This window comes from Diplotaxodon limnothrissa, linkage group LG2 (genome assembly GCF_057381915.1).
Source record: "Diplotaxodon limnothrissa isolate DT_005_m linkage group LG2, D_limnothrissa_male_GT1.1, whole genome shotgun sequence".
NCBI classification, from domain to species: domain Eukaryota; kingdom Metazoa; phylum Chordata; class Actinopteri; order Cichliformes; family Cichlidae; genus Diplotaxodon; species Diplotaxodon limnothrissa.
The window spans coordinates 30181749-30205086 of NC_140597.1; the positions used below are offsets into that span (position 1 = coordinate 30181749).

Genomic DNA, 23338 nt, shown 5'->3' on the forward strand with positions numbered 1-23338 from the left:
GTTCAACATTCCTGCTAACATGGCTATACACGACCTGCAAGGAAGCACTTGCGTATCAGGAGACACCTGACACACAGAACATTCGGTGGTTTGAAGAACACCAAGAGCTTGTGACAGGCAAAAACTGAACAACACATTTCTAGATTAGGCAATCCAAGTGTTTCCTCATGTAAACACTGGTGGTATTCATCTGTGTGAGTCTTGAGTATATTTGTGTGCCTGCCTAATGAGTCCAGATCTGTCAAATCTAACAATTCTCAAGAAATGATCTTTGATGTGAAACACATAGCACGGTCTGTCCACACATCTGGCCGATCATCTCTCCCCTTTCTCACCGGGCTAGGCCCGTCGATTTTGCGAGCGGTCGAGCATGTGAGGGCTCGGAGTGCCAGAGATAAATACAAAAACAAACATCTGGGCCAGCTGTCAACCAGACAATCAGACTTCAGCAGAGCAGCCGATGTCTCTTTCAAAACAACTGCTGAAAACGGGAGAATGAGACATACGGAGAGGGAACGAAAACAAAGAGATGTGACCTGAGAGGAGAGAGACTCCATTTCTCATCGCAAGGAACAAACAGATGAAAGCAGGAAGTTAATGCGCATTGATAGAAATGCCTCCCAACCCGTCAACTGGGGTGCTGGAGATGTCAGCCACTTTAAATCATTATCTCTACATGGACAAAACTGACAAGTGCACGAAAACTGATGTTTTGTGAGGTTTTCTTCACATTTTGAGAATCCCTGCTGAACTGGTGGAAGGGGTTCATTTGCTCTGACACGATCACAGAGCACTTTGTGTTGTCTTTAGTGATTAAACCTCAGCTCATACACGAAATAGTAGCATCTAAGGGGTATAATTGAAAGTTATGCTACTCAGGCCCTCAATGGACATGTAGCTAAATGGCTCTTCCATCCAAATTCATACAGATATGTATGCATAAAGTTTATGTGATCAGTAAAACATCAAATATTCTCAGTTTGGGGTTCTGGTATAGCTTTCTGGGTTGAGCCTGCAATCCATATCACATCAGGCTACTTTACTGGGTATCCTCCCCCCTGCTCTTTCTTCTCTCCACCGTCTTGACTGATTAAAGGCTAAAAAGTCCCGAAAAATACAACAACAAGAACAACAGAAAAAAAAAAAAATCTCAGCTCTGTGATGCACACATTGATGTCCCCTGCAACCTGGCAGCTAGTTTTAATTTACCAGTCATAATAAAATCCACTACAGCTTCAGCCCACAAAGCTCTTTATGTGGCTGCCACAAGAAAGGGATGACAAGGACAGATAATTTATCGTGGAATTTCTCTGTAGGGTCGCCAGAGAATACAGGGGAGGAAAAACTGAGCCGAGGAGGCGGCCACGACTCAAACTAACTGCATTATTAGTTCAACTTTCTGTGCAAGCACAGGTGTGTAAGCTAAACGCCTCAAATTTCCCGTTTCCCGTCACCAGATGTCCATATGCTTCCTGCTGTGTTACAGAGAAGCTCCGAGGTGAAGCATAGAAGACGCACCAACTACATCTAAACACAACAGTTCTTATTTAAACTTTATCTTTCTCATAGAAGCCTGGCCGGCCCAGCTTTGCAGGTCACAGAGAGTCACGGTTGCAGAAGGTTTTCATTACAGGAAACAAGCTGTAATTATTCAGCATTATCCACTTCATACGCTAACCATTTGGTGTCTCCAGCTCGTTTAAAGATGGATCTACACAGAGGGTAGTGGAAACAATCGTGTTTAGGGAGGAGATAGTTTATACCTCTCCGACTTCGCCCCAAACTTAAGAGGTTGGATGCATTTTATTGTCTGCATCTGTTGAGTGCAAACTACTTTCTGGTCATTTTCTTGATTTTGAGTGAATTCAATTACGCTGCTGAAGCAGACATATTAGTCAGCATCACTGGATTTGGAGTAGAGTTTGTGGCTAATTTGGCTAAAAAAACCACAAACACAAGAAACATTTATGTCATTTATCGACAATTTTGTTTTCCTCTTTCAAGTTGTGAGGTACTCTGAGGTCTGCAGCCAATCACGGCACAGAGCAAAGCAGGCCTAACCTATCAAAGCCAGTGAACCAAGAAATGAACCTCCAGGGAACGCTAAGCGATCTGACTCATTCAGGTAACATCATTTACAGTGAAAACACGGCATAATTATAGTTCCCTGTTACGAGTTAACAGCATCTGGCGGAGACTTGACCACAAACTGCAGCTTACAACAACAACTGGGTTCAACTCTGACTCCATTTGCATACGTTCGATATTGTATTTTATGCTCTGTTCCAGGCTCTCGGGTGTGGAGTTGGTTAACCATGCTTGACAAGGACTCAGATCGGGTGTCCTAGTCTCGCCACAGGGAGGAGGGCCTGTAGTCTGAACATGAAGATCAAACTGTGGCACATGCTCCTACATCACCCTCTGCTCCACAGGGAGAACAATCATCCATCTCTGACACTTTAGCCTGAACTTTACCACAATATCAAAATACCAGCACCTTCTTAATCGACTTCTTTTATCAGGAGAATGAAAATCAGTTTGCATTAGATAGCTCATTGCAGGAAAAAAAAAGCTTTTAAATTTTATTATATGTCACATGTCAGGCTTTAAAAATTCAATATGGGATCAATCCAGCGCATGTAGAAACCAAGTTTCCCTTGGCAGGCAGTTATCTCTGTTCGCCGTCTGCATCACCTGCCTTCATGAGATCAGAAAGGCATTTGTCAACAGTGGCGTCGTTAGGCCTATTTTAGGGGTGCTGAAGCCTCCCTAAAATATTCTTAAGCCCCCCTAAATAATTTGGTGGGGTTTTTTTTTAGTTTTTTTTTTTTTTTTTAACTTATTCGATTTTTTTTTTTACAGAACTTGCAGACAAATTCAATATAAAGATGCAGGAATATGAGTTTAAAGAAATAATAATATAAACCTGTCGCTATTCACACAAATATGATCATAACTCGGTTGGTCCCTTTCGCTTTACATTGTTAAGGTAGCGTCAGTGCTTCGTTATCCAATCCGTTCCAGTTGTTCACAGGGGACATCCACATGACTGAAAATCCAGTCCTCGTTTTCACTGCTACTTTACACTCCGCTCGTATACACCTGCGGACACACTAGCGTACATGTGGCAAACGGCAAGAAATCATGGATATACGCAAGTTTTTCAAGAAAGTAAGTCTTCATCACTGGCTGGTAGTAACAATTAGTTAGCTCCAGCTAACAGCAGAGAATCCCATGTAAATAATGAACCAGGTGTTCCCCATTTTGTAAATAAAAACCTGGCTAGCGCACTAAGTTAAATTGTTAGCATAATTTTAATTTCTGTCACTCGTTTTAGCTCTGAAAAATCCAGCTGAGCTCATTCAGGTATAGTTATCATCAGTGGAAATAATAATAATCACTCCATCCCCATTAACCTGTAGGAGTCAGGGCAGAGGAGCACAGAGAGGCAGAGGGGAGAGACGTCTGCTGGAGAGGTGAGTCAAAGGATGGAGTCATTTGTGATGGAGACAGTCTGATTAGAATTTTATGGGACTCAATATGGATATGAAATATGAAACATTTCAGTCACGGTACAACATATAAGACCTGTTTAACTTGAGCTTTTATTTAGGAGAGTCAAGGTTAGAAAGTGGAGAGAGCAAAGAGAGAGAGAGATATATAAGTCAAATTAGCCTGACTCACATATTTTTGAGGGTTCTATTTTAATATTACTTCAATTCAAGTAATTTAGTAATATTTTTCAGGGCTTTAAATTGCAACCATTTTAGTCACATGCGTGCTCAAAATATAATGTTTGTAACTTCAAAATATTTGGGAGCAACAAATTACTGTGGAGCGGGAGCAGAAGTCATGATATTAGCAATTTACATTACAATTCAGTATGTTTTAATGTATCTTGAAGGGTGAGGCAGAAGGAGTGGCTGAGGGAGAAAAAGGTCAACAGGCAAGTTCAAGTCAGAGAGAGCAAGGAGAGACAGAGGAGCTGCAGCAAATAGATCGAGAGGCAGAGGAAGATCAAGTTATTACAGAGAGAGGAGAGCAAACAGGCCAAGAGAGGGAAAATGATGAAGCAGCTGCAGCAACTCATTCTACTACAGGGTTTGATTTAGGTGACAAAGACACAGGGCCCAGACAGGTGAAGCTGAAGAGCTATCCACATGATACGTTTGGTACACAGAAGCGAGCATTTAACCACAGCTGGTTTGAAAAGCACAACTGGTTAGAATATTCAGTCAACCAGAATGCAGCTTTCTGCTTCCCATGTAGAGTGTTTGGCAAAAACATCAAACATGATAGTTTGGTCAGTAACGGTTGCAAGAACTGGAAGAAAGCTTTAGTCATCTTTGGCAAGCATGAGATGGCACAAACACATAAGGACAGTGTTGTTACATGGAAAAGCTACCAGGGAACTAGCAAACAGGGAAACGTTGCACAGATGATAGCAACTGCAAATGTGAGTGAGATAGTCGAAAGAAGAGAGTATCTCAGACGAATTGTTGCAGTCTCCTCTATGTTAGGGAGACAGGGACTCCCTTTTCGTGGCCATGATGAAGGTGAAGACAGCCCAAACAGAGGGAATTTTCTTGCATGCATGGAGCTTTTGAAGGAGTTTGATCCTTTTCTTCAAAAACATAATCCCCCATCAAATGCACAGTATATCTCACCAACATCCCAGAATGACATGATTGACTGTTGTGCCCAGGAAGTTACTAGTGTCATTGTATCTGAAATGACAAAGTCTAAAGTCTATTCCATCATGGTGGATGAGGCAAGGGATAAAAAGGCAGAGCAGTTAGCTGTTTGTGTCAGGTACGTGTCAGAGGGGGCAGTGAAGGAGCGTTTCCTTGCACTTGCAGAGATAAAATCATTTGATGCCCAGTCCATTGCAAATGAGATTCAGCAGCAGATCCAAAACTATGGTCTTGCAGAGCTTAAGTGTGTAGCACAAACATATGATGGTGCAGCCGTTATGAGTGGCTCCACTGGAGGTGTACAAGCACATTTTAGAAGGCTCCATCCTGAGGCTATCTATGTGCATTGTTATGCTCATCAACTCAACCTGGTTTTGTGCAATACTTGCAAGGCTGTCCCAGAGGCTGTGGAGCTTTTCAGCTTGTTGGAGTGTGTGTATTCTTTCTTCAGCACCTCCCTAGTCAATCATCATAAGTTCATGGAGACTCAGGCAAAGCTTGGATTGACAAAAACTGAGCTTGTGCAACTTTCAAACACTCGCTGGGCATGTCAGTTGCGATCAATCAGTGCAGTTCTTGAGACATTGCCTGCCATTTTGGAGTGCCTATCTGCAATTGGATCCCCCATAGCTGTTGGTCTCAGAGCAAAGCTCTACAAGTTCTCAGCAGTCTATGCACTACTGATGTTTCAGTCGATTCTGTCTGTAACCGAAGGACTCCACAAATTCCTGCAGAAAGAGACTTTAGACCTGGCAGAAGCTTTTATCTGCAAACAAGCTGTGTGTGACACACTTAAGGGCAAACACTCAGATGCATTTGCTACAGAGCTGTATGAGAAAACCAAGGCCCTGTGTAACACCCACAGTATCCCTGAACCAGGTGCCAAGACAAGGCACAAACAGAGGAAAATGGAGGATTTTGTCCTGGAGGCAACTGTGGGTTCACGCACTGAATTGAACAACTCAGACACATTGAAAAGAGAGTTACTTTTCCCTTGTGTGGATCGGATGGTTGGCGAGCTTGATCAAAGATTTTGCAGTGTAGATGCAGGGCTGCTAAAAGGCGTCCAGGCATGCAGTCCTAAATCTGAGAACTTCTTGAGTGAACCACACTTGAATGAACTTGCAAAGCACTACAGACTTGACCTGAAAAAAGAGGAGGTTCTGGTAGCCAGAAACTTTCTTACCCGGAAAACAGAGGCTGGATGTCCACCCAAAAATATGTTGTCTGTGTACAACCTCCTTGATTCAGACATGTTTCCCTCTCTGAAGGCAACCATCCAAGTTGCCCTAACAGTGCCTGTCAGCAGCTGCTCGTGCGAACGGTCCTTTAGTGCACTGCGTCGGCTGCACTGCTGGCTGCGTCAAACAATGGGTCAGAAAAGACTTCACAGTCTTGCAGTCATGTCTTTTGAAAAAGACACGCTTTAGCATCTGAGTCACAACAGAGTGATTGACCGATTTGCCACTCTTAAAAACAGACGTCATTCTTTGATGCTTCCACCCACCAAGTAACTGGTGATTGCAGCCAGAAAAATGTACTTTTTTATTTTCAGTTTTTTTCTTGTTATTGATGCGGCAAACACATTTCCTCTGTTTTTTTTGTTGTACTGTATTATAAAGCAGACTTAAATAAAACAATAGATCTATTGGTGGCCTAGGATGTTTAATCTGTCCAAAAAAGTAGGAAAACAATTTCTCAGTCTTTGTTTTCTGTTTGTGAAATTTTGTGCTCATTCACTACGTTCGTTCATGTCGTGTGCATCTCTTGGGGGCTAAGCCCCCCCTGTCCTTAAAACCTAGTGACGCCCCTGTTTGTCAACATGCAAGTGAAATATTACTGGAAATACTTTTAACGTTTCTCGTGACTGGTCTTGGCACAAGTGATGACGAGCTTTATTAAATTTATTATGGTTTATTTCATATTGTCAAACTGGTTTGAAGGCAAATAAAAATGTGTTGAGGGACGCTAAGCTTGTCTCCCTGCTGTGGAGAAACATCTGGACAAAAACAGCTTTACGTCATCTCACATCCTGATAAACTGCATTCTAAAAAAGGAGAAAAACTGTCTTAACAATTTAACTACAGTTTGATAACCAATGCTTTCATTGATTGGATGGCCAACACTAACCTTTCAGTGCTATAAAAGGATACTATTGTTTTTTACCTGGACATACAGTCTACTTAGCTGTAAATTATTAAAAGTCTGTAATTACTCAATATAGACACCGGAATCTTTATTCATAGCCATTATAACAGATTAAAGGAGCTAGTGAAACCTTATTCTCAAAGTTAAAGTCCAAATAAAGTGAAACAGTAAAGTGAGCTGGAAGATCCCGTCCGTGACATCAGCACCTCTGGCTCAGCTGCTTCTGGCTGACAGTGAACGGCTCATTAATGTGAATCTGGCAAAGCCCTGAACAGCTTTCGGTTACGCTCACTTCTGCCAAAGGCTTCTTCTTTTTACTATTAGATGTTCTTTTCCTCTCTAAAATGTCCACTTTCCATCCTGTCCTTTCCTTCCAAGTCCATTTAAACTTAATTTCCCCAGCACTTCATCCCTACTGGACCAGGGCAAATGGCAGCAAGCCCGATGCCCAGCTGCTCCGCGAGCTAGCGTTTCACCCCTCAGTGGCAAACAAATGCAGACATACGCACTTTAAAGTCGATATATATGTAAGAAAGTTTCCCTCATTAGCATTTTTTAAGAAAACGAGGCCTCTCAAGAGCAAAAATGTGCATATGAATGCACATGCACAAAAGAGAAGCGGTGGGTGTGTGCATGTTTCAAAATCTGTGTAAAGGAAAAGCCACAGTTACTGTACAAATAACTAGAAACAAATTATACTGTAAGTAGAGGGAACAGGCTGTAATAAGCAGTAATGGGCCATCTGTCCCTGCTAAATAAAAGTGATGCATCACCATCTCCCCACTCCCCCTTTCTAAGCAAACCCACCGCTCTCTTTGTACTTCATAGAAGTTACATGTCATCGAGTGTACCTTTAGTGTTAGACGAATGGGCGGCATGGGTTCTTAATCAGAGACGAATGAGCGCTCGCCTGCGTGTTTGACTATTGGCGCACGCAGCAGACGCACACATGTCGAGAGAGCTGCGCTCCAGCTGGGTTTGATTCACAGTCAGTGTAATCAATTCATAAAAGGGATTTTCTCCAAAATACAAATATTGACACACATTTGGCACACCAGTCAAATCCAACTTATTGTGAAACAGTAATAATGAATGCAGCACTGCTCGTGCACTTCGGGGTATTTTGTACATTTTGTACACTCACCTTTAAAAGTGATGTAACTGGTGCTGCCTGTAAATGCAAAGTTCTGCTTTTAATAAGTCTAAACATACTGCATGAACACACAGACACACACATCTTTGTCTGACCAGCTGGGACAGTGGTTTCTTTTTAAATTTAATAACTTTCTTACTGCCTGAGGAATCTAAAGCCCTGTTACTCTTTCACGCCACAGTCTTACAGCACACAGTGCTCGACATTTACCTGTAAACCTGTTGACATTGGAATTTTTGATACGTATTTGGCTTTAAATTACTGATGACTTAGCACAGATGAGAGAGGAAGTACAGAAAGGATATTGTAAGAATAAAAATGACAGTTAAGAACTTGATGACATGGGGAGAAATATAGGTTTTAATGAGCTCAGGTCCCACAGTGAGACCGAAACCTTTGGACCGCATAAGAAGTCCACCAGAGAGCAGGCGGGGCTCCAGCCTGCATATACAGAGTCTATTAGATTTTTACACCAAATTTATCAGCGTTGAAGTCAGCATCGGAGCCAAAGGGCTGCTCCCTGTTGCTCCATGTGTACGTTACACCTGACACTCACACGGCTCTTCTTTTTCTGTGCATTTTTTTCTGCCTATTATATTCTTTTAATATTTTTTTCATCTGTGGATGAGTTTCAAACCTTGACTGGAGATGACTGAAGACTGGAGATGTGAACATGAATTGTATTCTAGGACCACAGCGCGACGGTAAAGTGCATAAACTGTCCATGACAGAACCTTATCTTGCTAACAATACATCAGCTCTCTGCAAGCATCTGCAAAAATATGCTAACACTAAGTGTTGTTGACTTTGTGTTCAAAGTTAAACACACACACACAAAAAAAGACCATAACGTAGGGACTGTAGCTTAGCTTTATAGGCTATTACATGGTATTTACATGACAATGCATTTTAGGACATGTTACAGAGTAACACGAAAGTAATGCAGTAACGAATAGCATACCAAATTACTTCTCCAGTGAATAAATAATAAAGATGTGATACATTAAGCTTTAGTTGAGTATCGACCCCCAACATCGATTACCAATGACAAGAAACAAGACCTTACAAATATTTAATCAATCAGCGTGCAACATTAGACACTTTAATAGTCACTGATCATTTTTTGAGACAACCCTCCCCCATCCCAATCTACAGGTCTTTTGAGGGTATTAACCAGTGCTAACAATGTAACACCCTAACCTGCACCTTTCCTTTGCCTCTTTTCTACATCCCTTCTTCCTTATAGAGGGTTCAGCTTATGTTTAAATGTTTAACCTGACGTCTCAGTAGGGGGCTGATTGTTTCTGACATGATATTATGAGAACAGCTTGATAGAGAACAGTGCGGAACAGGGCGATTTTCATAAAAGCTCACATTCAGTGATAGAACACATGGTTATGAGCGGATGCTGAGCCAATGCATCAGTATGAAGTCACCGAGGGTAATTTGTACTTTCCGATGATTTCCTTTGTCTGTGCGCTGTATAAACACACATGTAATTATGCTATACAAGTCAAGTCAAGTCAAGTTTATTTATAGAGCACATTTAAAAACAACCAAGGCTGACCAAAGTGCTGTACAGTAAATACAGATAAAAATACAATAGAACACAATTTCGTAAAACACCTCGCTGATCAAATAAAAAATAAATAAACAAATAAATTAAACCTTTCTAAAAGCCAATGAAAAGAGGTGAGTTTTAAGAGCAGTTTTAAAAGTTTCTAGGCTTTTGGAGAATCTGACGTGAGGAGGTAAACTGTTCCACAGTCTGGGTGCAGCCACAGCAAACGCCCTCTCTCCCTTTGTCTTTAATTTATACCTGGGAACATCTAAAAGCATCAGATCGGCTGACCTCAAAGATCTCCTGGGGCGATAAGTACTAAGGAGTTCTGACAGGTAAGAAGGTGCAGTGCCATTTAAAACCTTAAAAGCCAGCAGTAAGATTTTAAAATCAATCCTAAAAGCAACTGGGAGCCAGTGGAGAGAGCAGAGAACCGGAGTGATGTGGTCTCTTTTTTTGAACCGGTCAACAGGCGAGCGGCAGCGTTCTGCACCAGTTGAAGGCGATGTAGACAGGAACGATCTAGGCCAGCATAGAGGGAATTACAGTAGTCCAGCCGTGAAGTAATAAAAGCATGGACCACTCTTTCTAGATCGTTCCTGCAAAGGTAAGACTTGACTTTGGCTAAAATCCGTAAATGATAAAAAGATCCCTTAACTACAGAGCTGATTTGTTTATCAAGTTTAAAAGCATTGTCAAAAATAACTCCAAGACTCTTAATGGAAGAAGTGCAATCGGAGGTTAGGGGTCCCAAAAAGTCAAGAGAGAAGTTGGGATCTTTAGGAAGCCCAAACACAATGACTTCAGTTTTGCTTTCATTAAGGTGTAAGAAGTTAAGAGTCATCCAAGTCTTAATGTCAGACAAGCAGGAGAGTAGCGGCTGCAAAGAAACATTGCAGTTCAACCTCAGAGGGAGGTAGATCTGAATATCATCGGCAAAGATGTGGAAGGACACATTATGTTTACGGAGCACATCGCCCAGAGGGAGCAAGTACAGAATAAACAACAGGGGGCCTAGTATGGACCCCTGAGGTACGCCACAGGTTACAGCCAGTATTAAGTCTCATGGTCAGTGTAGTCACCTTCATATGCCTCCGCACTTCATTAATCAGGACCATTTGGCGGTTTCAGCAAACTTGGCAGCATGCATGAAGGAGTAAGGGACAGTAACAGGATGCACACATACATGTACTTGATTGTGTCAGCATGGTGAGATCAAACTGATTAAACTGTGTAAAATAATGATTTAAAATAAAGAACTGTAATAAGCAGTTACTGAGTGAAGTATTAAGATGGTTTATAACTTAAAGAGTTCCCGAAAACTACTAATGGTAATGTTTTTAAGGAAATTAGTGAGTTTTTTGCAGACGTACATGGAAACAATGGACGATTAGTGCTAAGGTCACGTCAGCCTCGCGCACGAAGGATCCATAAAACTCATCAGCTGCTGTCACAGTCAATTTTCAGCACAAAGCCAACTTGGATTAGTCAGATATTTATGAGTGGATACATTTTGACAAGATTCCTGGACATCTGCTAATTGTTGGAAGTTGTCTTTAATGACGAGCATCCATGTTGGATTATTACGTAATTTCTTATTTGCTGAATATTTAGACAGGTGTTATGCCTTATGTGATTGTTTATGACGTGTAATGCATGCAGCTGTGCAAAAATGGCACATTTGGAGTAAAGTGGCTCCTGATTGCTTAATGGGGGTTTGGACACTGACCAGTGAACGTATTGTTTACAGTATGCCACGAGTGATTTCCCACCGCCTCGATAAATTGTAACATAAAGATAAATCCCCATACATTTTTGCCATCCATTCATTTATTTTCTTCTTATAAAGCCCATCCTGGCTGTCATAGGAAGTTTCCCCCCCTAACACAGCACTCACACTAGCACTTGGAGGACACCAGTGCACTGAGTCTACAAACAGATGGGATTAATGCAGGTGGCTCAACAATCAGTTTCTGTAAAACGTCTGTAATATTCCAACACCATCATTAAGTTTGCAGATGACACCACGGTGATTGGCCTCATCAGTGACAACGATGAGGCCGCCTACAGGGAGGAGGTGGATCGTCTGGCTGAGTGGTGCGACAGAAACAACCTGCTGCTTAACACCGAGAAGACCAAGGAGCTCATCGTGGACTACAGGAGGAATGCTGACCCACATCCACCCATCCACATTAAGGGGACGGCTGTGGAGCGTGTGAGCAGCTTCAAGTTCCTGGGAGTCCACATCTCCGAGGATCTCACCTGGACGACCAACTGCTCCAAGCTGGTCAAGAAGGCTCACCAGCGCCTCTTCTTCTTGAGGACTCTGAGGAAGAACCACCTGTCCTCAGACACCCTGGTGAACTTCTATTGCTGCACCATCGAGAGCATCCTGACCAACTGTATAACAGTCTGGTACGGGAACTGCTCTGCCTCGGACCGGAAGGCGTTGCAGAGGGTCGTGAAAACTGCCCAGCGCATCGCCGGAGCACCACTTCCTGCCATAAAAGACATCTACAGGAAGCGGTGTCTGAAAAGGGCTGGGAAAATCATCAAAGACCCCAGTCACCCATCACATGGACTCTTCACCCTCCTGCCCTCTGGGAGGCGCCACAGGAGCCTCCGGACTAAGACCACCAGGTACCGGAACAGCTTCTTCCCCACAGCTGTCAGACTCCTGAACTCTGCCTCCTGACATCTGACCCACGTTGGTCAGGATGCACCATCGAGAGCATCCTGACCAACTGTATAACAGTCTGGTACGGGAACTGCTCTGCCTCGGACCGGAAGGCGTTGCAGAGGGTCGTGAAAACTGCCCAGCGCATCGCCGGAGCACCACTTCCTGCCATAAAAGACATCTACAGGAAGCGGTGTCTGAAAAGGGCTGGGAAAATCATCAAAGACCCCAGTCACCCATCACATGGACTCTTCACCCTCCTGCCCTCTGGGAGGCGCCACAGGAGCCTCCGGACTAAGACCACCAGGTACCGGAACAGCTTCTTCCCCACAGCTGTCAGACTCCTGAACTCTGCCTCCTGACATCTGACCCACGTTAAACTCATGGACTGAACATACACACACCCACAATGGACAACTGTACCCTCAAACACAATAATAACATGGACTGAACCACCACTCACAACCACTAGCACTTTATATAGCCTCTGTAGAAACTATCTACACCCTCACTTATCTTAACTGCACTACTGTATAGCTCTGTGTAAATAATCATTCTGTACATTCGATAATCTTTAATCCTACAACTGTTTACAACTTGCATAGTTCCCATTTCTGTATAGCTGTATATCCCAGATTCTGTAAAGTTATTTATTTCATATTCTGTATAGTTTTTCATATTTATATCCTGTTCATATCCTGTACATAGCTTGTACTCACTACAGCCTGTACATACTTATAGTTATAGAATATTCACAACATACTTCATACCGTGTACATTATAACATACCATAATAGACCCATTTCTGTAATATACTCACATATCTATATTATTGCTAATATATATTGTAATATATCTATATCACTAAAGCACTTCTGGATGGATGCAAACTGCATTTCGTTGCCCTGTACCTGTGCATGTGCAATGACAATAAAGTTGAATTCTATTCTATTCTATTCTATTCTATTCTAATAGTTTAGCTTTCTTTCCTCGCTTGAACAGGATGGTATGAACTGAAGAGAGTGAGAATGAAGTGAGTTTGTTGTTTGTTTGAGATTAGATATCCATCTTTCTTTCTTTCTTTTTTACTGCAGGCAAATATTGTGCAACCAAGACTAAGTGAAGCATGATCATGCACTTTTAGTCCCACTGTTGCGTATTAAAAGCACAAAGGTAAACTGCAAGGCTCAACCTAAGAATAATTAGGTAGCATCAGTCTTTAGCTGAACCCTTGACAGAAGTGGATGAAAACAAATATGCCAGTCTTTTGGTCTTTGTTTAGGATTTGTTAGCAATAAGAAAAATATGCAATATCACCAAAATTGAATCCTTTAACAGAGTAGAAAATCAATTTAACCAAACTTTGCTGGAGCAGTTGCTTTGATCCTAATATAAAGGCTACTGTGCCTAACCTGAAGTTTAGACATTACATGGTGTCTTTTATTCCAATTCACCCCCTTCGGCTGCATTTATCCCCCTGTCAGGAGTTCATTAAATCCCCAGGCATACCATCTATTGTATGTGGAGAAAATTAGGACATTAATAAATGGCAGGCTTCTAATTAAAAGTATTTTCCGTCCTTTCATTCTTCTGTGTCTGAGTTATGCCCTCAGACTCTTATTAGGGGCCCTTGCTTTAAGTGCTTGGCAAGAATTGTAAACCCAAACCGAGCTACATGGTTACCATCAAGCATGAAAGAGCAGATGGCTAACCTTTTCAAATAGTATCAGGGGCCCAATCATTTACACACATTTCCTTTTAACGAAAGAAAATGATGCTTTCACTTTCGTTCCTCTCGCCTTTAATTGGGGCTCAATTTTCCACCCTCTCTGAGATGTTTACGCAAGCATGTAAACAAGGCTGACAAAGTTGGTAATGGTTGTATCTGAAGAAGGAAAGACAAACAGCAACAAATGGCAGCGCTCACAGCATGACAAAAAAAGCAATGCAAAATACAAGTAAACATAAACTACTCCAGAAAGCTTGTTTATAGAGTCGGTACTCGAGTTCCTCGAGGATATCCAAGGCCATATACAAACTAAGTTTGTTAATATTTTCCCAATTTTTCACGTAATCTACACCAGATAAGTCCTTGTTTTAATCTTTTAATTTACACTGAGAGCCGAACACAAGGTTTTAACAGTCCCATGTTTATGCATTCAGATAAGCATTGTGGTATATCGCTATCACACTCGGATTAATAAATTAGTCACTTCATTATTATGTTGACAGCTCAGAAAACCATCACACGCCTCACTTAACTTCACAACTGAATAGAACAAACACAAAGGAAAGTGGGGACGTTTGGGGGCAGTGTAGTGTACTAATGTTTGCCTTTCAGTAACTGATAAACATTTAAAACTCAAGCAGTTCAGGCAAAATATTAACATAATTATTTCATCACCATTTTATATGCTGGTGTGGAATTTTTAATAGTTGTGTAACAGCCTATGGCACTAATGTGTTTGTCATTGATGTGACCTAAATTAATGAGATAAGAATAAATGGCACGGAGGCGATGTTGACAGCAGAAACGGTCATCGTGAGGAACTGGGATATTTATAGTTTTCAGGAAACACCCACCTGGAGAGCAAAACAAAGCTTCCCCGCTAAAAGCAACTGTACTTTTACCAGCTTTATAATGATGGATAGCTGTTAACAGTTGCCTCGAGGTGTTTTATATTGTTAGGCAATGACCCTACAATACTGCTACATACAAACAAATTCAAAAAGTTAGTTAAACTGTTAGCAAAGTGGACAAAACAGCTTACAAAAACCCGTTTTCTAATCCCAGACCAGCAGAGTAGCTAAACTGCACCAAATCAACTCAGGTTGTCAATGAAGAGTCATTAAAACTAACATGAGAAATAAGATAAGATTTATGTCATAAGCTATTACTATTTTGTTATTACTGTACTTTAACACTGATGGATCAGTATTAAATAGCAAGCTATTGTTAGCTAATTAGCACCCAGGATTTCAGAAGTGAAAACAGATGTACCTGTTAGCAATATAAAAGCAGTGCTTGTCAACATGATTATGACTTAGTAAAAATCTGATTATCTCCATTAGCAGCCTTATTATGTACGTATCTGTTCAACTGCTTCTTAACACAAATATCTAAACAGCCAATCGCATGGCAGCAAATCCGTGCATTTACACATGTAGACATGTAAAAGGCGGCCTGATGAAGTTCAAACTGAGCATCACAAAAGGGGAGAAAGGTGATTTAAGAGATTTTGAATGTGCCATAGTTGTTGGTGCCACACAGGCTGCTCTGAGTATTTGAAAATCTGCTGATCCACTGGGATTTTCCCACACAACCACCTCTAGAGTTTACAGAGAATGATATGAAAAAGAGAAATATCCAGAGAGTGGCACATGACTGGGAAAGTCAGGGATGCCAGAAGTACGCAGAAGAACCTCTCTAGCTCATCTTGAAGCAGATGGGTTACTGCAGCATATAAAGATGACACTGCACGGCAATCCAACAGGTAACAACAGGGAACTGAGGCAACAGTTTACACAAGCACAGTGACATTGGGCAATAGATGATTGGTAATAGCATAGCAGCTTTGGGTCCTGCCTCATACCACCGTTGTTTATTATTATTATATTATAACCTTTATTAGTCCCACACGTGGGAAATTTGTTTTGTCACAGCAGGAAGTGGACAGTGCAAAAGTTATGAGGCAAAAATTAGAATACAATAAGAATAAATACAGTACACAACTGTACAGAATAGAATAAAATAAAATACTATATACAGTAGAATAAAATAAAATAAATATACAATAAGATAAAAATAGAATACAAATACAAATACTATATACAACTGAGTAAAAATACAACGATGACAGAAAGGATTATTGCACTTAGTATTATTGCATATGTATGGATGTGTGTGCTTGATCAGTTAAAGTCTTTATTATGGAGTCTGACAGCAGTGGGGAGGAAAGACCTGCGAAATCTCTCCGTCCCACACCGTGGGTGCCGCAGTCTCCCACTGAAGGAGCTGCTCAGTGCTGTCACAGTCTGCTGCATGGGGTGGGAGATGTTGTCCATCAGGGATGACAGCTTAGCCGCCGTTCTCCTGTCACTCACCACCTCCACTGGGTCCAGAGGGCATCCTAGAGTTGTCTATTATATTTTAATTTTTTTTCAATTTCCTCACTTAAGATTTTGTGGATCTCCTGTTTAACCGGCCTCATTTGCTCCAATACCTGGAGCACACCTTGTAACGGTGTGCAGTTGTTCAAATTTTTCCAAATTTTCCTGCAAATCTGACAGCTTTTTTGCTCTCACCTTCTTTAGGACTGCACATTTTGCAATAATTTTACCCCTAAGGTATGCCTTAGCTGCATCCCATAAAATTGTAGGATTAACTGTTCCATTGTCATTGAGTTCTAAATATGTTTTTAACTCCTGTCCCATTTCTCTTTTAAACGAGTCATTATTTAACAGACTTGTGTTAAGCCTCCATAAGGTGTTTTTAGGGCTAGCTTTAAACCCAATCTTCACAGTTAGTCCCGAATGATCAGATAAATCTCTCTGTCCTATTATACAATCCTTCACTCTGTGGAGATCTTCACTAGGGCAATAGATGATTGGAAAAATGTTGTCTGATCTGAGTTTCAATTCCTGCTGCAACATTCGGATGTTAGCGTCAGAATTTGGCATAAACAACATGAAAGGATGGCACAGTGAACCCAATTTGATGGTTACACTGTGGTGTACCCAAAAACTCTCAAACTAGTTTCTTGATCATTACAAGTTCAGGCGAGTTCACTGTACTCAAATGACCTCCACAGTCACCAGGTCGAAATCCAACACAGCATGTTATAGACGTAGTGGAACACAAGATTCACATCATGGAAGTGCATTGACGCTATCATGTCAACATGGACGAAAATCTTTGAAGAATGTTTTCAGCACCTTGTTGAATATATGCTATAAAGACTTAAGGCAGTCAAGAAGGCAAACAGTGTCCCTAACAAAGTTGAATGGAAAGAAAGAACCAAAGAAAATCAGAGGAATGGAGAGAGGAAACTACTCAGAACAGAGCAGGGAAACAGGTACTAACTGCCACACAAGACAGCACAGTAAGATAAACAAGATGGAGGTAAAGGGATTGTGCAATTGTAGTGTGTGGTTTGAATAACCCCCAGTGTTGCTAGAGACTTCTGTAAAAAAAGATAAAGATGTGATTTTAGAAAACCTGGAAAGACTCAGGCTGAATCATCCCTGTTTGGAGTCGCTGCAGGCGTGTTTTCTCTGACAACCACAGTGTGGGTTTGCGGTTAATACAGGGGTCCATATAAAGCCTAGACTATGCTTAGCAGAAAAGTCACACAGATACACACATCACAGTGCTTTCCTTCAACACACACACACACTGACCATCAACACATGTGCGCTCAGGCTTGTTTATGCAGAGCATTCCAGTGTGACGCCTCCGAGGCACATTAAAGAGCCCCCCCCAGCAGGCCAAGTGGTGCCCCCCCAGCACGCATCCGTTGGCCCAGGGAAGGGGGTCCTGTTTGCTTTATCAGGTTTGTTTTGATTCTACAGTCAGTATCCAATAGCCGTCCCAAGTGCTAAGCTCTGAGTTTGTTGTTGAACTGTATGCTTGTCCTTTTGAAGTGACGGGAAACCAGCCTAACTTCCACTGAGAAGCAGCGTCATCAGACTTTCGGTTACATTCGCAGGGCTCCAGCAGTGACAGCAGAGGTTTCCACACCTTTTGGCAGGCTCCCAGATTCTCACGTCGGATTTAAAATTTGTTAAAACGTGTATTTATTGATTTTTGATTTTGCAGGGATGTTAGATATTCCTGGAGCCACAAATTTAGCCAGTTAGAGAAATAAAGTGAAACCAGGCATGGCTTTCCTCCACTTGCATTTAACAGGACAATGATAACATAGTTAACGCATGTCAGATCTGCTTTCACAGCAGAAACGAGTTCATAAATTCTGAAGAAGCTATGAAAGCAAATACTGGCAAGAGAAGCTCAGGAAATATTTAAAAGATTAACATCTAAACTGCTGCAGGATAATGCAATCATTTATAGAACATTAACTATTTTACTAATACAATATCCCATGTTACCAAGTCTAGTGTGTGCTAATACTTAAAACTTATGTTTGCTAATATTATCATATTTCTGTCCAATTTTACTGAGTAGAGATTTTACAATTCAGAGCTTGTGCTTCTTCTGCAATGTGCTTTAGCGGTTCTCATTCAAAAATATTACAAGATGGCAAATTTGAAGCAAGAAGCAGTTCTGTTCGTTGTTATAGAACATATACGCGGTTTGTAGACACTTTGCTACTACCATGGCGGTACTGCCTGAATGGCATAGATTCAGCAAGGTGCTGGAAACATTTGGTAGAGATCTTGATTTACATGGTAGCTTCACACAGTTGCTGCAGAGTTGTTGGCTGAACATCCATGATGCAAATCTCCGGTTCCACCACATCCCAAAGGTGCTCTGCTGTAATGAGATCTGGTGACTGTGGAGGCTGTTTGAGTCCAGTGAACTTATTGTCATGTCAAGAAACCATTTTAGATGATTTGAGCTCACAAAATATTGAAAATATCCCCTCACGTCATTGCACCACCTCCACCAGCCTGAACGAATGTTAGAAGGCAGGATGCATCCATCCTTAAATGTGGCTGACACCAACTTTTGTTGACTGTAGAGAGAATTGGGGCAACATTTTTACAAATCTTTTATTGGTCAGCTTTGGCTAAGCTTGGCTAAGCTTAGCTGACAGTAGGGCTTCCTATGCTGCTGCAGCCCATCTCCTTGTATAACTTGGCTGGAACGAGTGGGTGTTTTTGAGTATTGGTATGGTATAGGTGTTTAAGATCATACTACAGCCTGTCCAGCACCAACAACCATGCCGCATTCAAAGTCATTTCAATCACCTTTCTTTCCCCATCCTGACACTCAGTTTGAACTCAATCAGGTCAGCTTGACCATGTCTACATGCCTAAACACACTGAGTTGCTGCAATTGTGCATTATTTACATATTTACAAGAGGTCGAACAGGTGTATCTGAGGGTAAGATAAAGAGTATTTTTTAATCTTAAAATAACCTGATATCAACTCACAACTTTTGTGAAACTAGTGCAAAAATGGGTGGTGGAACATGTGGACACCTGGCAGCCATTCCCCAGCCAGACATGTACTGTGACTCACTGAGACTCGTTTATCTACTTTATACATCCAGACATTCAGACTCAATAAAAATACAGACGTACACAATTATATTTGTCACCATCATCAGATTAACAGTAGTGCTGAATACGATGGTGGCGCAGTTAACTCAATTATCCCGGCGTGATTAGTCTAAATAACGTAAAGCTGTCATAGATGACTCACTTCAGGGGGGGGAGGAAAGTCATTTAGAGATCAGGATGAATCTCCTTCGCCATTCCTTCGTCAACACATATTTCTAAACTACTTGTACCACCACAGGACATCCCTAGCTAAAAAAAAAGGCTGAGAGGTGGTTGAAGAGAACATCCTTCTCCCTTTTCTCCGCCTGTTAGGACGTATATCAGCTACGTCCACTAAGTGCCCATCAGGAAACACTTACCGACGTGTTGTCGTGTTCTCACATTTGCAAACATGTGTATCACAGAGTCAAGTGTGTAACCACTGTGCTTGAAGGGTTTTTTTTGCATCAAACAACAGAAAACAAAACAGAAACATGCAGCTTGTGATTCTTCTGACTGCCATTTCCTCAGATAAAGGAGGGGCCGAAGCAGCGGGGAAGATATATTTTTAGCTGGAGTGAATAACTGCCAAGTCACTCTGTGAGCAACTCTGGCTAGAACAGAAAATAAAAAACATGCAAAAAAAAAGGCAGAAAGAGTAAAACTCATTGCAGAGCGCAAAAGTTAAACAGTGTTTAAGCCACAGAAATCACTTCCACATGGCTGACTCAAAGAGCCAAAACAAGACTGTGATTAATGATATTTACTGGCATACTGTCAGTGTGCTTGGAATATACAGTATTCACTGCAGTGGGCGACTGTATGCCCCAATACATACCACTGCTGACTCAACACGTGGAGGACATTCAGGCTCGTGTGTTGAGTGCCTCGACAGTGTGGTTGTTTAACATATTAGTTGAAAGCAGTGGTTGAAAAATTGGGAATATGTGACAATAGGATAAAATGAAAAGAGAGATGGGAAGGGGAGGTGGAGCCAACTTGAAACACATACCTGACATGACGGAAAGAAGGTGGTGCACCACAGGAAAATGCCGTCCCGGCGACATGGAGGGAGAGAAAAAAAGAAATAAAAGAGTTAATGGAGAGAATAAGAGCTACATAATGAAGTTCACTATTTGCCTGTGAGAATGTGTGAATGTGCAGTCTCATGTGATGCATCAGGGTGGCATGTGTGAATGTGTGTGTCGGCGACGGCGCCAAACCCAGCTGTCAATCGTTGCCCTGGTGCTTCAGTCAAAATAAACCTCCAGCAAACCATAAATCACACATAATGTTTCTTTGAACTTCTACAATCTGCAAAGAAATCGTGCATTCTCTAACTATTAAACTTCAGCCTCTAGCCTGACCGAAGACTCTTAACATCCACCAGGTCAATTTCGCCCAGTCTAGATTTAGATTCATAATTATGGCTTCATTCCACCCATTAACCCTAACTCTAAACTGTCTCAGCCTTTTCTCTCTTTTCTCTCTAACTTTGCCTCTAAACCACTCAACCAGAGGTGTCCCCCTAATATACACCATTTCTCCCATGAATCATTACTCCCAAAGAACATTCATTAATTAGTCAAAGTCCACCAATCCGTCCATATTTATCTAATTCAGGGTTGTCATCAGGAGACACTTGATGAGCTGCCAAATGCTGAATAAATTAGAAGTACCAACAGAGGCAAAAACAGTTGTGTAGTGGTACACCTCAAACCCTCCTGACTCACGCCAAACATGATACTGAGTCAAGAGGATTGCACCCTGTTTGTAAATAGTAACAATCAGACTACTTATCGCTACTCTCTACAGACCTTTCAATACTTACTCGTGCATTTAAAACTGGCTGCATTTTAAAATGTCCAAACTGAACTGGATTCAAATACATTGCTCCAAAAAATATGCTTTTATTACAGCTGTAAACATTAAAAAACCTCCAATAACTCATGCCGCTCTTATCTGTTGTGCTTCACAGCATAATAGATAAAACACATGGCAAAGACAAAGAGATGCCATCTGTACAGGTGACACAGATTAATCAGAAGCTGAAAAGGAACCACAACTAGATTATTTGAGAGATTATTTTACAGTAAGTTTAAAATGTTTTTGGTGGAGATTTAAAGAAAAATGCTCAAAAAGCACAACAGATTTCAAGAAGTTTGTTTTGTTGTAGGTCCTTAAACGAAGCACGGCTTTAGATGCACTACTTCCACAACTTTTGAAATGCAACAAAGTGAACCACATTTAGATATTTATATGACGTTATCAGCAGTTTATTACCCTTGTAAGATGTCACAATGCTCATACATGTAAATATTCACATACATTCTCTTTGTTTGGCATCATTAGTTAACTTTCTCCTGATCCAAGCAGAGGGCAAATGTGCCACTGATTTAGGTAGAAAATGTGTTTCTATCTGAAAATTAGAGAACAAAAAGTCCTTTAACTTCATGCAAGACACACAAAGGAAAGGAGTAAGTCAGAAGAGATCAAATCATATCCCGGAGAAACCCCGAAGGGATCTTTATTTTAAATATCTCTGAACACAAGGGGGAGCTTTTGGCAGCTGAGCAGGAGAGAAGCTGCATGACTCACAAATCATCAGCCCCCGACAGATCTGACATAAGGAAATCGTATCTAAAATCTTCTCTGTTGTTTTTGTGAAACATCCACCACCTCATAAACAATGCTCCAGAGCACTTTACATGAGAGATTATCCATTAATCAGCATCATTGGCACTTTAATGGCCACTCCAACCCAAACTCTCCTCTCTGATTGATTTATAGGCAATAGCAGGAGAAAGTTATTCTTTAGTGAAGAGGCACTTTCTCACAGTGACGCGGTTCGACAGAGAGGAATTCACTGACAGTGATCTCAGCGTTTCCACCTGCAAATAATGGCTGTAAACATCTTTTTGCATTTCTAAACAGCCCAAAATAATTGGCAGAGACTTCTCTCACGCTGCTTTTCAAGCCCTTTCTTTCCTCTTTGCCTCATGTTGTTCTTTCGACTCAGCTCCCTCTTTCAACTTCCTACGTGATGGATCGCTCTTGCTGCTATACATCAGTGATTCTGTCTGTCTTAATGAACAAGAGCAACATTGGCACAGAGTATGTGAGAGTCATTAAAGTACGATTACCATGGTGGAGTTCATCAAAGTCAGATTATTTCAGCGCAGATCATCAAAGTCTGAATCTTTACAGCTTTTTTCTTTTCTTTTTTTTTACACTATAATATCTGGATCATCGAGGATCAGCCGAGGTCTGGACCTCCATTTAAAACTTCAAAAGGTCACGCAGAGGAACGAAGCCTGCAGCATCCAGTCTGCATTTCAACTGGCCAGAGGTGAAATAGTCACTGAGGGAGAAACGATACAAAGCTCAGGCCAGAACTTCAAACAACCTGACAAAAGCACCCGAGACCAGATGTGACATCGTAACACATTACCTGTGCTTTAGACCAAACTGAGTCGCAACAGCAAACACTGGAATGACACAAACACGGTGTGCGAAGCCGAGAAGCAGACATGTGACACACACCAAACACATGTGCTCAGGAAGAAGCAGATGGTGACAAAAAGCAAACCGTGCGTCTGATCTCCGATATCCAGAGTTCCCAAAATGCCACAGCTCCCCTTATGCAAGTACAGTGCATTTCTTTCATCTACAGCTCACATCAATGAGCATAACCTTAACCCTACTAACATCGACCAACACAGGTGGTGTCAAAGAGCAGCCAGGACCATCCTCTAAAAAGACTTGCTAAAAGCACTACCTTAAACAGAGGGTCAGTGAACCATTCAATACGACTTTAACAATTTGAATACTCTTCCTTAAAGTAAAACAAAAACAAAACAAAACTATGATTTGATCTATC

The 23338-nt window shown here is 41.5% G+C and overlaps 1 protein-coding gene and 1 pseudogene across 1 annotated transcript in view; one reads left to right on the plus strand and one right to left on the minus strand.

The window, feature by feature from the left end:
* Positions 1-23338, minus strand: part of col23a1b (collagen type XXIII alpha 1 chain b) — a 135834-nt gene that overhangs the window by 75053 nt on the left and 37443 nt on the right. The gene's annotated exons all lie outside the window — the stretch shown is intronic.
* LOC146638684 (zinc finger MYM-type protein 1-like) lies at positions 4567-6260 on the plus strand (annotated as a pseudogene).